Raw genomic sequence first — 15796 nt, forward strand, 5'->3', positions numbered from 1 at the left:
CATATTGGATATAAGATAGAAACTCAATAATCCAAATGACTTGGCTTGAGATAATATGAATGATGAAGACCCCTTAATTCTTCATTATGTATCCAAGTCTCAAATGTCCTCCACATTCACCTATTGATCAAATTTGAGCTTGTTGGTCCCCAACCACGTTGGGTCCTAAGAGGTTAGTCACAATAGGCTTGGCAACCCAAATGGTACTTTTCTTGACACCACTTTGAGTACTCCCTCCGGTCCTTTTTACTGTGCATATTCGATTTCGGTCAAGTCAAACTTTGCAAAGTTTGACCAAATTTATATTAAAAAATATCAATATCTACAATACCAAATATATATATTATGAAACTACATTTCGTAAAGAATCTAACAATATTGATTTGGCATGGTGAATGTTCATAATTTTTTCTATAAGTTTGGTCAAAGTAGATATACTTTGACTTCAGAGAAAACTTATATGCACACTAAAAAGGACCGGAGGGAGTACCAACAAACTTGGCAAACACATTGCCAACCTTATCCTTCCTGAGAGAATAGATATTCATACGTCTCCTACGTATCTATAATTTTTGATGGTTTCATGCTATTCTCTTGTCAAACTTTGGATGTTTTGTATGCCTTTTATATCTTTTTGGGACTAACTTATTATCTCAGTGCCAAGTGTCAGTTCCTGTTTTTTCCGTGTTTCTGACCCTTTTCAGAGCAGGATTTTAAATGGAGTCCAAACGAAATAAAACTTCCGAAAAGATTTTTCCGGAACAGAAGATACGCAGAAAGCTTGGGAACCAAGGCAGGGAGCCCGGGGGGAGGCCACAAGCCCTCATGGCGCGGCCAGGGGGGCCACGCCTTGCTACGGCGACATAAACATTTCTGTCACCCCTTGAGCTTGCGTTGGTTTTTCCCTTGAAGAGGAAAGGGCGATGTAGCACATGAGCAGTAAGTATTTCCCTCGGTTTGAGAACCAAGGTATCAATCCAGTAGGAGAATCGCGTCAAGTCCAGAGTACCTGCGCAAACACAAACGAGCTTGCACCCAACACTATAAAGGGGTTGTCAATCCCTTCAAGATTGATTGCAAAGTGAGATCTGAAGGCGGAAAGTGCAACGAAGTAAAAGTGTAAGGCTGAAAATATGGTGTGGAGTAGACCCGGGGGCCATAGTGTTCACTAGACGATTCTCTCAAAATAGAAAATATTACGGTGGGTGAACAAATTACTGTCGAGCAATTGATAGAACCGCGCAAAGACATGACAATATCTAAGGCGATGATCATACATATAGGCATCACGTCCGAGACAAGTAGACCTATACTTTCTGCATCTACTACTATTACTCCACACATCGACCGCTATCCAGCATGCATCTAGTGTATTGAGTTCATGACGAACAGAGTAACGCCTTAAGCAAGATGACATGATGTAGAGGGATAATCTCAAACCAATGATGAAAATCCCATCTTTTTACCCTTGATGGCAACAACACGATGCGTGCCTCACTACCCCTTCTGTCACTGGGTGAGGTCACCGCACGGTATGAACCCAAAACCAAGCACTTCTCCCATTGCAAGAATCATAGATCAAGCTAGCTAAACAAAACCCACAACTCGAAGAGAATTACAAGGATATGAAATCATGCATAAGAGAGATCAAAATAAACTCAAATAAGATTCATAGATAATCTGATCATAAATCCACAATTCATCGATCTCGACAAACACACCGCAAAAGAAGATTACATCGGATAGATCTCCATGAAGATCATGGAGAACTTTGTATTGAATATCCAAGAGAGAGAATAAGCCTTCTAGCTACTAGCTATGGACCCATAGGTCTATGGTGAACTACTGACACATCATCGGAGAGGTCATGGTGTTTATGAAGAAGCCCTCCGTATTCGAATCCCCCTCCGGCAGGTCACCAGAACGTGCCCCAGATGGGATCTTGCGGAGACAGAAGCTTGCGGCGGCGGAAAAGTACTTTTGATGATCTCCTGATTTTTTCTGGAACTTTTGGGAATATATAGGCGAAAGACCTAGGGCAGAGGTGGCCCAGGGAGCCCACAAGCCTGGGAGGCGTGGGCCCCCTGGCCGCGGCTAGAGGGCTTGTGGGGTCCCTGGTGGACCCCTGCCTTGGTTCTCAAGCTTCCCGATCTTCGTCTGTTTCAGAAAAAATCTTTTTGGAAGTTTCGTTCCGTTTGGACTCCGTTTAAAATTCTCCTCTGAAAAGGGTCAAAAACACGGAAAAAACAGGAACTGGCACTTGGCACTGAGTTAATAAGTTAGTTCCAAAAAAGATATAAAAGGCATACAAAACATCCAAAGTTTGACAAGATAATAGCATGAAACCATCAAAAATCATAGATACGTTGCAGACGTATCACGCCTCCTAGGCTTGTGGGCTCCCTAGGCCTCCCCTGCCCTAGCTCCTTCGCCTATAAATTCTCTAAAATCCCTAAAAACAATCAGGAGATCCATGAAAATACTTTTTCGCCGCCCCAAGCTTCTGTCTCCGCAAGATCCCATCTGGGGCACGTTCTGGTGCCCTGCCGGAGGGGGGATTCAGATACGGAGGGCTTCTTCATCAACACCATGACCACTCCGATGATGCGTGAGTAGTTCATCATAGACCTACGGGTCCATAGCTAGTAGCTAGATGGCTTCTTCTCTCTCTTGGATCTTCAATACAAAGTTCTCCATGATCTTCATGGAGATCTATCCGATGTAATCTTCTTTTGTGGTGTGTTTGTCGAGATCCGATGAATTGTGGATTTATGATCAGATTATCTATGAATCTTATTTGAGTTTCTTCTGATATCTTATATGCATGATTTCATATCCTTGTAATTCTCTTCGAGTTGTGGGTTTTGTTTGACCAACTTGATCTATGATTCTTGCAATGGGAGAAGTGCTTGGTTTTGGGTTCATACCGTGCGGTGACCTCACCCAGTGACAGAAGGGGTAGCGAGGCACGCATCGTGTTGTTTCCATCAAGGGTAAAAAGATGGGGTTTTCATCATTGGTTTGAGTTTATCCCTCTACATCATGTCATCTTGCTTAAGGCGTTACTCTGTTTGTCATGAACTCAATACACTACATGCATGCTGGATAGCGGTCGATGTGTGGAGTAATAGTAGTAGATGCAGAAAGTATCGGTCTACTTGTCTCAGACGTGATGCCTATATATATGATCATTGCCTTAGATATCGTCATGACTTTGCGTGGTTCTATCAATTGCTCGACAGTAATTTGTTCACCCACCGTAATATTTGCTATTTTGAGAGAAGCCTCTAGTGAACACTATGGCCCCCGAGTCTACTTCACACCATATTTTCAGCCTTACACTTTTACTTCATTGCACTTTCCGCCTTCAGATCTCACTTTGCAATCAATCTTGAAGGGATTGACAACCCCTTTATAGCGTTGGGTGCAAGCTCTGTTGTGTTTGTGCAGGTACTCTGGACTTGACGTGATTCTCCTACTGGATTGATACCTTGGTTCTCAAACTGAGGGAAATACTTACTGCTCCTGTGCTGCATCACCCTTTCCTCTTCAAGGGAAAAAAACAACGCAAGCCAAGTCTCCGTCAACGTGCCAATTTCTGGCGCTGTTGTTTGAGAAGTAGCAGAAGGATTTCTGGCGCCGTTGCCGAGGAGGATCAAGTCAAGAACTCATCCAAGTAGGCATCACAAACTCATCTCTTGCATTTACTTTTTTGCCTCTCGGTTTCCTCTCCCCCACTTCTGAAAAACAAAAAATTACAAAAATATTTGCCTTTTTTGTTTGTCTTTTTCGTTCGCCCTTTTCTCTCGCTTGCTTTATGTTCGTTTGTGTGGGATAGTCTACCTGTCCTCATGTCTAGACCCACCACTTCGAACGATACTCCCGAGAACGAAGTTCTCAATTTCAAAGAAATTGAGGAAGAAAACTTAAAGGACGCTTGGTATAGGATTTGCAATGCTCAGAGTAGATCTACTCATAAGCAATCTACTACCGTCCTGCTTCGCAGCTTTTATGTGGGTATTTCTCCTTGGAATAGGAATATTCTGGACACCATCGTAGGCGGAAATTTCTTGGGTAGCCATACCGTTGATTCTTACGGAGCTGTAATAAATTTGGTAGGCTCACCCCCACTCATGGTTAATGGAACTACCTTAACTCTGGAACATGTGATGCGTAGGCTGGATATCATTGACAGTAAAGTTGCTACGATAGAACTTATTGAGAATTTGGATAAAAAGATCCACAATCAAATCACTCGGTACGGATCCAAGGTGGGAATGGTTTTGAAAAATTTAAAGGAGAAGGAACCCAGAGTTAATGAAAAACTAGGTCATGACTCCACTAGGATTGGCAAACTAGAGGATGTTATAACCAACTTGGGTTCCGCTTTTGCCACTGTGCAGAATACTCCAAAATTTGCCCACAATAAGGTCACCAAGTCTGTTTTTGTTCCTAAAAATAGTGGTGAATCATCTAGTAAGAAAGATGAAGACCTTAAGATGATGAGTGATCACGCTACTTATGGTTTGAGCACCAAAGACGACGGTACGTGATTCTATCGCCTTATGCCTAGCTAAGGGTGTTAAACAATAGCGCTTGTTGGCAGGCAACCCAATGAATTTATCTTTTTCTTTCTGTTTTCTTGCGTCCACACCATCATAATTATGTTATGATTGTGTCTTTTGTGTTTCTTTTTGTGTTTGAGCCAAGAAAAACCTTTATGACTAGTCTTGGTGATGGTTGTCTGATCCTGCTGGAAAAAGACAGAAAATTTTCGCTCACTAGATTATTTTTCATTTTTATTCAGAAAGAGCTTTTAAGTTGATTCTTTTTTATGCTGGTTTATATGTCTTTTTCCCAGGCAGTCGTAATGTTTCAGAATTTTTGAGGTACGAGAAGTATACGAAGTATACAGATTGCTACAGACTGGTCTGTTTTTGACAGATTCTGTTTTTGTTGAGTTGGTTGCTTGTTTTGATGAAACTATGGATAGTATCGGGGGGTACTAGCCATGGAAAAGTGAGAATACAGTAATATAACACCAATATAAATAGAAATCAGGATTTCTACAGTACCTAAAGAGGTGGTAGTTTGTTTTCTTGTGCTAATGATATCACGAGTTTCTGTTTAAGTTTTGTGTTGTGAAGTTTTTAAGTTTTGGGTGATGTTCTCATGGACAAAGGGATAAGAAGTGGAAAGATCTCAAGCTTGGGGATGACCAAGGCATCCCAAGCCAAATTCAAGGACACCAAAAAGCCTAAGCTTGGGGATGCCCCGGGAAGGCATCCCCTCTTTCATCTTCAATCCATCGGTAACATTACTTGGAGCTATATTTTTATTCACCACATGATATGTGTTTTGCTTGGAGCATCTTGTATCGTAGGAGTCTTTCTTTTTGTTGTGTCACAATCATCCTTGTTGCACACCTTTTGAGAGATACATGTACTCATCGTGATTTTGCTAGAATGCTCATCGTGCTTAACTTATATCTTTTGAGCTAGATAATTTTGCTCTATGTGCTTCACTTAGATCTTTTAGAGCACGGCGGTGCGTAACTTAGTAGTTGGCTTGTGCTATGAAAGTAGTCCCAAAGGTGATAGGTACCCAAACAGGATACAAAAACTTCCATCTTCATGTTCATTGAGTAGAAAGAGAAGTTTGATTCCTCTCAATTAGTTTTGAGACGTGGATTTGGTAATATTAAGAGTTATGTTAGTAGGGTGTTGTGAATCTAGAAATAGTTATGTTGAAGTTAGTGATTCCCGTAACATGCACGTATGGTGAACCGCTATGTTAGGAAGTCGGAGCATAATTGATCTATTGATTGTCATCCCTTGTGTTGCGGTCGGGATCGCGCGATGGTTAACACCTACCAACCCTTCCCCTAGGAGTATGTGTTTAGCACTTTGTTTCGATTACTAATAGAAACTTTCGCAACAAGTATGTGAGTTCTTCATGACTAATGCGAGTCCATGGTATAGATGCACTTTCACCTTCCACCATTGCTAGCCTCTCTAGTACCGCGCAATTTTCGCCGGTGCACAAACCCACCATATGCCTTCCTCAAAACAGTCACCATACCTACCTACTATGGCATTTTCATAGCCATTCCGAGATATATTGCCATGCAACTCCCACCGTTCCGTCTCATGACTTGTGCCGTCACTCTCATATTGCCATTGCATGATCGTAAGATATCCAACGAGATGTTTCAACGTCATACGCCAAGCTAGATCGTTGCACATCCCGGTACACTGCCGGAGGCATTTCCTATAGAGTCGTCATCGTTCTGAGCTTTGAGCTGTGAGTAAATAAAAGTGTGATGATCATCATTATTCGAGCATTGTCCCATGTGAGGAAAAAAAAGAGGCCAAAGAGCCCAAATAAAAAAAAAGAGAAAAAGAGAGAAGGGACAATGCTACTATCTTTTTCCACACTTGTGCTTCATAATTGCACCATGTTCTTCATGATTGAGAGCCTCTCGTTTCGTCACCACCATATGCTAGTGGGAATCTTTATTATATAACTTGGCTTGTATATTCTGATGATGGGCTTCCTCAAATTGCCCTAGGTCTTCGTGAGCAAGCAAGTTGGATGCACACCCACTAGTTCTCCGTTTGAGCTTTCACATACTTATAGCTCTAGTGCATCCTTTGTATGGCAATCCCTACTCATTCACATTGATATCTATTAATGGGCATCTACATAACCCTTTGATACGCCAAGTCAATGTGACCATCTCCTCCTTTTTTGTCTCACAACCACCACCACACTCTATTCCACCTATAGTGCTATATCCATGGCTCACGCTCATGTATCGCGTGATAGTTGTAAAAGGTTTGAGAAAGTAAGAGTGCAAAAACAATTACTTGGCCAATAACGGGGTTGTGCATGATTTAAATTAGTTGTGTGGGGATGATGGAGCATAGCCAGACTATACGATTTTGTAGGGATAACTTTCTTTGGCCTTGTTATTTCGAAAGTTCATGATTACCTTGCTAGTTTGCTTGAAGTATTATTGTTTTCATGTTAATAGCAAACTATTGTTTTGAATCTTACGGATCTGAACATTCATGTCACATGAAAGAAGTTACAAAGGACAGCTATGCTAGGTGGCATTCCACATCAAAAATTCAGTCTTTATCACTTCCCTACTCGAGGACGAGCAGGAATTAAGCTTAGGGATGCTTGATACGTCTCCAATGTATCTATAATTTTTGATGGTTTCATGCTATTATCTTGTCAAACTTTGGATGTTTTGTATGCCTTTTATATCTTTTTTGGGACTAACTTATTAACTCAGTGCCAAGTGCCAGTTCCTGTTTTTTCCGTGTTTTCGACCCTTTTCATACGAGGATTTTAAACGGAGTCCAAACGGAATAAAACTTCCGAAAAGATTTTTTCCGAAACAGAAGATACGCACAAAGCTTGGGAACCAAGGCACGGAGTCCCGGGGGAGGCCACAAGCCCTCATGGAGCGGCCAGGTGGGCCCACGCCTCCTAGGATTGTGGGCTCCGTGGGCCTCCCCTACCCTAGCTCCTTCGCCTATAAATTCCCTAAAATCCCTAAAAAAATTAGGAGATCCACAAAAATACTTTTCCGTCGCTGCAAGCTTCTGTCTCCGCAAGATCCCATCTGGGGCACGTTCTGGTGCCCTACTGGAGGGGGGATTCGGATACGGAGAGCTTATTCATCAACACCATGACCTCTCCGATGATGCGTGAGTAGTTCACCATAGACCTACGGGGTCCATAGCTAGTAGCTAGATGGCTTCTTCTCTCTCTTGGATCTTCAATACAAAGTTCTCCATGATCTTCATGGAGATCTATCTGATGTAATCTTCTATTGCGGTGTGTTTGTCGAGATCCGATGAATTGTGCATTTATGATCAGATTATCTATGAATCTTATTTGAGTTTCTTCTGATCTCTTATATGCATGATTTCATATCCTTGTAATTCTCTTCGAGTTGTGGGTTTTGTTTGGCCAACTTGATCTATGATTCTTGCAATGGGAGAAGTGCTTGGTTTTGGGTTCATACCGTGCGGTGACCTCACCCAGTGACAGAAGGGGAGCGAGGCACACATCGTGTTGTTGCCATCAAGGGTAAAAAGATGGGGTTTTCATCATTGGTTTGAGTTTATCCCTCTACATCATGTCATCTTGCTTAAGGCGTTACTCTATTTGTCATGAACTCAATACACTAGATGCATGCTGGATAGCGGTCGATGTGTGGAGTAATAGTAGTAGATGCAGAAAGTATCGGTCTACTTGTCTCGGACATGATGCCTATATGTATGATCACTGCCTTAGATATCGTCATGACTTTGCGCGGTTCTATCAATTGCTCGACAGTAATTTGTTCACCCACCGTAATATTTGCTATTTTGAGAGAAGCCTCTAGTGAACACTATGGCCCACGGGTCTACTTCACACCATATTTTCAGCCTTATACTTTTACTTCGTTGCACTTTCCGCCTTCAGATCTCACTTTGCAATCAATCTTGAAGGGATTGACAACCCCTTTATAGCGTTGGGCGCAAGCTCTTTTGTGTTTGCGCAGGTACTCTGGACTTGACGCTATTCTCCTACTGGATTGATACCTTGCTTCTCAAACTGAGGGAAATACTTACTGCTCCTGTGCTGCATCACCCTTTCCTCTTCAAGGGAAAAACCAACGCAAGCCAAGTCTGCGTCAACGTGCCAATATTTGGCGCTGTTGTTTGAGAACTAGCAGATATCATCAATAATTATTGAGTTGGATAAATTACCTCTCGTGCAAGAAGAAGCGAAGTGACCCTTCTCACGACATAAGTAGCAACATCTGCCCTTTAATTTCTTCCCTATTGATTTCTCAACATGAGGAGTGTTGGCTTGGGTCTTCTTGGGAAGGGGCCTTTCTTCAACTTGTAGTTGAGTATGTGATTGAACTTGTGGCCGCTTCCCTTGTTGCATGTGACTTTCGGGCTTCTTCTTTAGTGGGCAAGATCTAACATGGTGCCCTTCAATTTTTCACTTGAAGCAAATAATCTTGGCCGAATTCTTGTCTTGTTCTTGGCCCTTCTTCTTGAAGCTTTTGGAATTATTCTTCTCGTTGGAGTTGAATCCAAGTCCATCTTTGTCATTTGGGGATTTTTGCCCACACAAGACATTGTTGAGTGTGGACATTCCTTCATGACTCTTTTCCAAGTCTTTCTTCAAGGAAGTGACTTGGGCCTTGAGCTCTTTGATTTCCTCTACATGGTTAGTATCAACACAAGTACTAGAGGAAGTATAAGCTTCATTGTTAGAGCAACAAGGCATGGAAAGTAATTCATCACAAGATGTAGCAACATTATGAGTAGATGAATTACGAGGACTAGCACATGGCAATATAGCATTTTGACTAGAAGTAGTGCTAGTGTACACATGAGGCTCCCTCGATGTTACCTTGGTAGTAATAGCCTCATGAGCTAATTTTAGCACATTATGGGATACTAGAAGATCATCATGAGAGCTTGTGAGCATTACATGACTTTCTTCCAATTTCCCATAATTGCTAGATAGCAACTCAAATTGAGCCCTTAGCTCAACATTCTCCTTTAAAATGGATGCTTCGCAAGAAGTAGAGTTAGTAGCACAAGCATCATTATTAACAATAAGAGGAGAAGGCAACTTGGCAAGCTCTTTAGCATATGAAGCTTCAAGTTGAGCATGAGACTCGATGAGTTCGATGAGCGAACTCTTGATAGCCCTTGAGCCATTTTCGAGGTGCTCATAGTCCTCAACGAGTTTAGCATGTGCAACTTCAAGCTTATCGTTTTTAGTTCTAAAATCAATAGCCACCTCGAGAGCTCTATCATGGGATTCCTTTAATCTAGATAATTCCATAGCAAAGGTTTCCTCAAGAGATTCCTTGGTGGTTTGTTCATTTTCAAGAGCTTGAGATAGATCCGCGATCTCGTTAGCGTAATCACGGTCATGACATTCCATTATCTCAATGGTAGCCTCATGCTCCTCGAGATGAGCTTCCAACTCCTCAATGTATTTCTTGCCCTCAGTGGCAATAGACATGATTTCCAAGAAGTTGGAACAAGCAAGTTTATTTTTAGAAAGAGATTTAGAAATCATTTCACCCTTAATTTTAAAGGATGCAATAATATCACTCTCTTCATCATTATTCTCATCCTCATTATCATCAACATCATCATCATGAGATACATTGGGATTAAAAGTAGGAGATACCTTCGAATCCTTAGCCATAATGCAAAAGTGAGTAACAGTAGATGATGATGTAGGATCCCTTGAAGCATCATTCAAGGCCACATCTTGTTCCATGGAGTGATGAATTTCCTCTACATTGTTAGCACAACAACTCGAGGAAATATATACATTTTTATCATGGCAACAAGATATAGGAAGCATATCATCATGAGATTTAGTCAAGCAGTTTTTACATGATATGAAAGGACTATCAATACAAGCATGTAAAACATTTAGAGTGCTCGAAGTGTTAATGCTCAAAGATGAAGCATTGCAATAATATAGTGATGAAGGATCATCAACAATAAGCCCACTATCATCATTGCAATGATCTCCACTACTCACCATATCATTACCTTGTGGCAATCCACATGTAGGTGAAGTAGATGAAGTTGAGAAGACCACATGACCGGAGGTGGAGGGAGAACAATCATTCCCACAAATCTTGGACATACCATATTTATCTTGAAGCTTTGTCCACAACTCATGAGCATCCCGGAATGGCATGAGTTGAAATATAACTACATTGCTCAAAGCATCAAAAAGCACATTAGAAGATTGAGCATTGAGATAAGAGTTTTTCTCATCCTCTAAAGATATATTTTGAGAATCCTTTGGAGGAGAAAAACCCATATCTACAATTCCCTCCAAGTTTGGGTCCATGACCCTAAAGTGATTAAGCATGCGAATTACCCAAACATCAAAATTTGTGCCATCGAAACTAAGAGTGTCAGAGAATCCTAAACCCCTACTCGACATCCTTAATATCTTGGTTGTTAAACCTAATAAAGAGAGACCTAGCCTTGATACCAATTGAAAGGACGTGGATGTCGCCTAGAGGGGGGGTGAATAGGCGCTTTAAAATAATTACGCTTTAGGCTTGAACAAATGCGGAATAAAACTAACGTTTAATTTGTCAAGCACAAAACCTAAAATAACTAGGCTCATCTATGTGCACCAACAACTTATGCTAAGCAAGATAAACAACTAAGTGATAACCCACAAGTATAGGGGATCGCAACAGTTTTCGAGGGTAGAGAATTCAACCCAAAATTATTGATTCGACTCAAGGGGAAGCCAAAGAATATTCTCAAGTATTAGCAGTTGAGTTGTCAATTCAACCACACCTGAAAGATTTAGTATCTGCAGCAAAGTATCAGTAGCAAAGTAGTGTGATAGCAGCAGTAGCAACAGTAACCAGTAGCAGCAAAGTGACAGCAGTAGCAGCAAGGTAACAACAGTAGCAATAGAGTAACAGTAGCAGCAGTGACAGCAGTAGCAGCAAAGTAACGTAGCAAGGACCAGTAGGAAAAGACTCGTAGGCATGGGATCGGTGATGGATGATTATGCCGGATGCTATTCATCATGCAACAGTTATAACACGGAGAGATAAGTAACTAGCTCCAGTTCGTCAATCTAATGTAGGCATGTATTCTGTATGTAGTCATACGTGCTTAGGGAAAAAAACTTGCATGACATCTATTGTCCATCCCTCCCGTGGCAGCGGGGCCCTAATGGAAACTACGGGATATTAAGGTTCTCCTTTTAATAAAGAACCGGACCAACGAATTAGCACTTGGTGAATACATGAACTCCTCATACTATGGTCATCTCCGGGAGTGGTTCCGGCTATTGTCACTCCGGGGTTGCCGGGTCATAACACATAGTAGGTGACTACAACTTGCAAGATAGGATCAAGAACACACATATATTGGCGACAACATAATAGGTTCAGATCTGAAATCATGGCACTCGGGCCCTAGTGACAAGCATTAAGCATGGCAAAGTAGTAGCAACATCAATCTCAGAACATAGTGGATACTAGGGATCAATCCCCGCCAAAACTAACTCGATTACATGATAGATCTCATCCAACCCATCACCGTCCAGCAAGCTTACGATGAGATTACTCACAAACGGTGAAGAGCATCATGGAATTGGCGATGAAGGAAGGTTGATGATGACGATGGCGACGATCTCCCCTCTCCAGAGCCCAGAACGGACTCCAGATCTGCCCTCCAGATGAAGAACAGGAGGTGGCGGCGCCTCCGTATCGTAAAACGCGATGAACTCTTCTCCTCCATTTTTTCCGGACGAAACGGACTAAATAGAGCTGGATTTGGGGGCGGTGGAGTGTTGTGGGCCCCACAATCCGGTCCCTGGTGGGATTGTGGGCTCACAGCTCCACTTCCTCCGCTGATTCTTGCGCCAGCATTTTTCATAAATTCCACAAAAATTCTCCGTAAATTTTCAGGTCATTTCGAGAACTTTTATTTCCACGCAAAAACAACACCATGGCAATTCTGCTGAAAACAGCGTTAGTGCGGGTTAGTTCCATTCAAATCATGCAAATTAGAGTCCAAAACAGGGGCAAAAGAGTTCGGAAAAGTAGATACGACGGATACGTATCAACTCCCCCAAGCTTAAAGCCTTGCTTGTCCTCAAGCAATTCAGTTGACAAACTGAAAGAGACAAAAGAAAAACTTTTACGAACTCTATTTGATCTTGTTGTTGCAACTATGTCTAACTCATAACCAGAATTTCAGCAAGATCACAAGCAAACCACATAAGCAAATGACATCTAGATCTCACGGTAAACTCATATCAATGGGATAATCAACTAGCGAGCCAATAATAATAAGTCTCAAACGTCAACACTTCAATCAAAACAATCATGAAGCAGTACAAACAGATGGTATCTCTCTAGCTCTTTCTGAGATCGCAAAACATAAATGCGGAGCACCTTCAAAGACCAAGGGCTGACTAAACATTGTAGTTCATGGCAAAGAAGATCTAGTCACGGTCATACTCAACACAGTTAAAAAGCAAAGCATAAAAATGACAGAGGTGCTCTCTAATTGGTGCTTTTATAAGAGGAGGATGAATCAACAGGAACATAAATAGACAGGCCCTTCGCAGAGGGAAGCATTGATTTGCAGAGGTGCCAGAGCTCAAGCTTTGAAAACAGAGATAATAATTTTGGGTGGCATGCTTTCATTGTCAACGCAATGACCAAGAGTTCTCATCATCTTCCATGCTACACATGCTATAGGTGGTTCCCAAACAGAAAAGTAAAGTTTTGACTTCCCCACCACCGATCAATCACACTCCACGACTAGCCGAATACTCGGGTGTCGTCCATACCAACATCAATCCAGGGGAGTTTTGTTTGAAATTATCTTTTCGATTTGAGCATGGAACTGGGCATTCCAATTACTGGCCCCTTTCTCGTGAATGATAGTGAATAAACACATATCAAGGATAACAGGCCTAGCATGAAATATACTGATAGCCCCCTATCACCACATGAGCAGTTCGGGCATGCAAAACAGATTATTTCTTGAAGGTTTAGAGAGTGGCACATGCAAATTTACTTGGAACGGCAGGTAGATACCGCATATAGGTAGGTATGGTGGACTCATATGGAACAACTTTGAGTTTATGGAAGTGGATGCACAAGCAGTATTCCCGCTTAGTACAAGTGAAGGCTAGCAAAAGACCGGGAAGCGACCAACTAGAGAGCGAGAACAGTCATCTAAATGCATTGAGATTAACTAACATTGAGTGCAAGCATGAGTAGGACATAAATCACCATGAACAGGAATATCATAGAGGCTATGTTGATTTTGTTTCAACTACATGCATAAACATGCACCAAGTCAAGCCACTTGAATCATTCAAAGGAGGATACCATCCTATCATACAACATCATAGTCATCTCAAAATTCATGTTGGCATCCAAGGCGAACCATTATAAGCTCCTTGCTAATTAAGCATCAGAAACTATGATCTCTAAGTTGTCATTGCAAACATGTTTCTCTCACAACAAAGCTGAATCAGGAATGATGAGCTAGTCATATTTACAAAAACAAAATAGATCGAGTTAGCTTTTCCAGGCTCAGTCACTTTATCATATATCGTCATTATTGCCTTTCACTTGCACAACCGAATGATGTGAACAATAATAAGTGTGCTCGTGCATTGGACTAAGTTGGAATCTGCAAGCAAACACAAAGGAGAAGACAAAGTAATATGGCTCTTTAACAGACAAACAGATACGCATGCGAGAGCCACTAAACATTGTAACCATGGTCTTCTACCTTGACCCAAAGAAAAAGAAAACTATTTACATGGGAAAGCTCCCAACAAGCAAAAGAAGAAAATAAAATCTTTTTGGGTTTTCTCAAATTAGAGAGACACACGAAAAGAAAACGAGAAAAAGAAATAAACTAGCATGGATGATACAGTGGCAAAGTGTGAACACCGACAAACAAAGTGAAAGCATAAGCAAGAATATAAAGTCGGTGAGAAACACGTACTCCCCCAAGCTTAGGCTTTTGGCATAAGTTGGTCTACTCCTAGGGAGGGAAATAACCAGCTCCGGGATACTCCGGAGTGGGCTGAGGATGCCACTGCTGTGTGAGCTCCTCTGGCTCCCACTGATAAACTGGCGTCTGGTACTCGACTGGTGGCTCGGGCACGGGCACCTGTGGTTGGGCTAATCCCCAATATGCGTAGATGTCCGAGGGCATAATAATGCACCTGCCTGCATGAAGATTGAACAAAGAAGGAGCAGGCAAAGTAATAGTCTCACGAGTACCCTGACTAAATACCAGGTTATAAATCATCCTTCTATTTATATCTCTATCAAGAAAGTCATGGCGAACCATGCTATCATAATCTAGATATCTCTCGGGAAGAAGAATCCATTCTTCCTCGTCCAGTCTAATAGGTATCTAAAAATGTCTAGCAAGACGAGTAGCATAGATACCTCCATAGACAACGCCTTTAGAACGGTTCGTGTTCAACCGTTGAGCTACTATAGCGCCCAAGCTATAAGTTTTATCGTTATAAAGGGCTTCGCGCAAGACCGCAAGATCTGGGGAGCTAAGCGACCCAGCTTTCCCACGGCCGATCAAACATTTTCCCACAAATAGTGAGAAGTACCGAAGCACGGGAAAATGTATGCTAGCAGCTCTAGCGCAAGACACTCCTCTCTCCTCTCCTAGAGCAATAGTATCGATGAAAGCTTCCAAGTCCCGTGGACGAGGTTCATGAATATCCCCAACATAAGGTAATTTGCAAACATTGCAAAAATCCTGGAGTGACATGCGCTGGGGGATATCATAAAGTTTGAACTCAACCATAAGAGGATTCTTCCTCGGATAGAAGTTAAAGCTTTGTACGAAGATATTAGTGAGGAGGAGATATTAGATACGACGGAGACGTATCACTAAGTGATAGCAAGATATATGCCAATAAACAATATGGCTATCACAAAGTAAAGTGCATAAGTAAAGGGTTCGGGTAAGAGATAACCGAGGCACGCGGAGACGATGATGTATCCCGAAGTTCACACCCTTGCGGATGCTAATCTCCGTTGGAGCGGTGTGGAGGCACAATGCTCCCCAAGATGCCACTAAGGACACCGTAATCTCCTCATGCCCTCGCACAATGCAAGATGTCGTGATTCCACTAAGGGACCCTTGAGGGCGGTCATCGAACCCGTACAAATGGCAAACCTTGGGGGCGGTCACCGGTACCCCTACAAATT

Source organism: Hordeum vulgare, chromosome 3H (genome assembly GCF_904849725.1).
Source record: "Hordeum vulgare subsp. vulgare chromosome 3H, MorexV3_pseudomolecules_assembly, whole genome shotgun sequence".
NCBI classification, from domain to species: Eukaryota; Viridiplantae; Streptophyta; class Magnoliopsida; order Poales; family Poaceae; genus Hordeum; species Hordeum vulgare.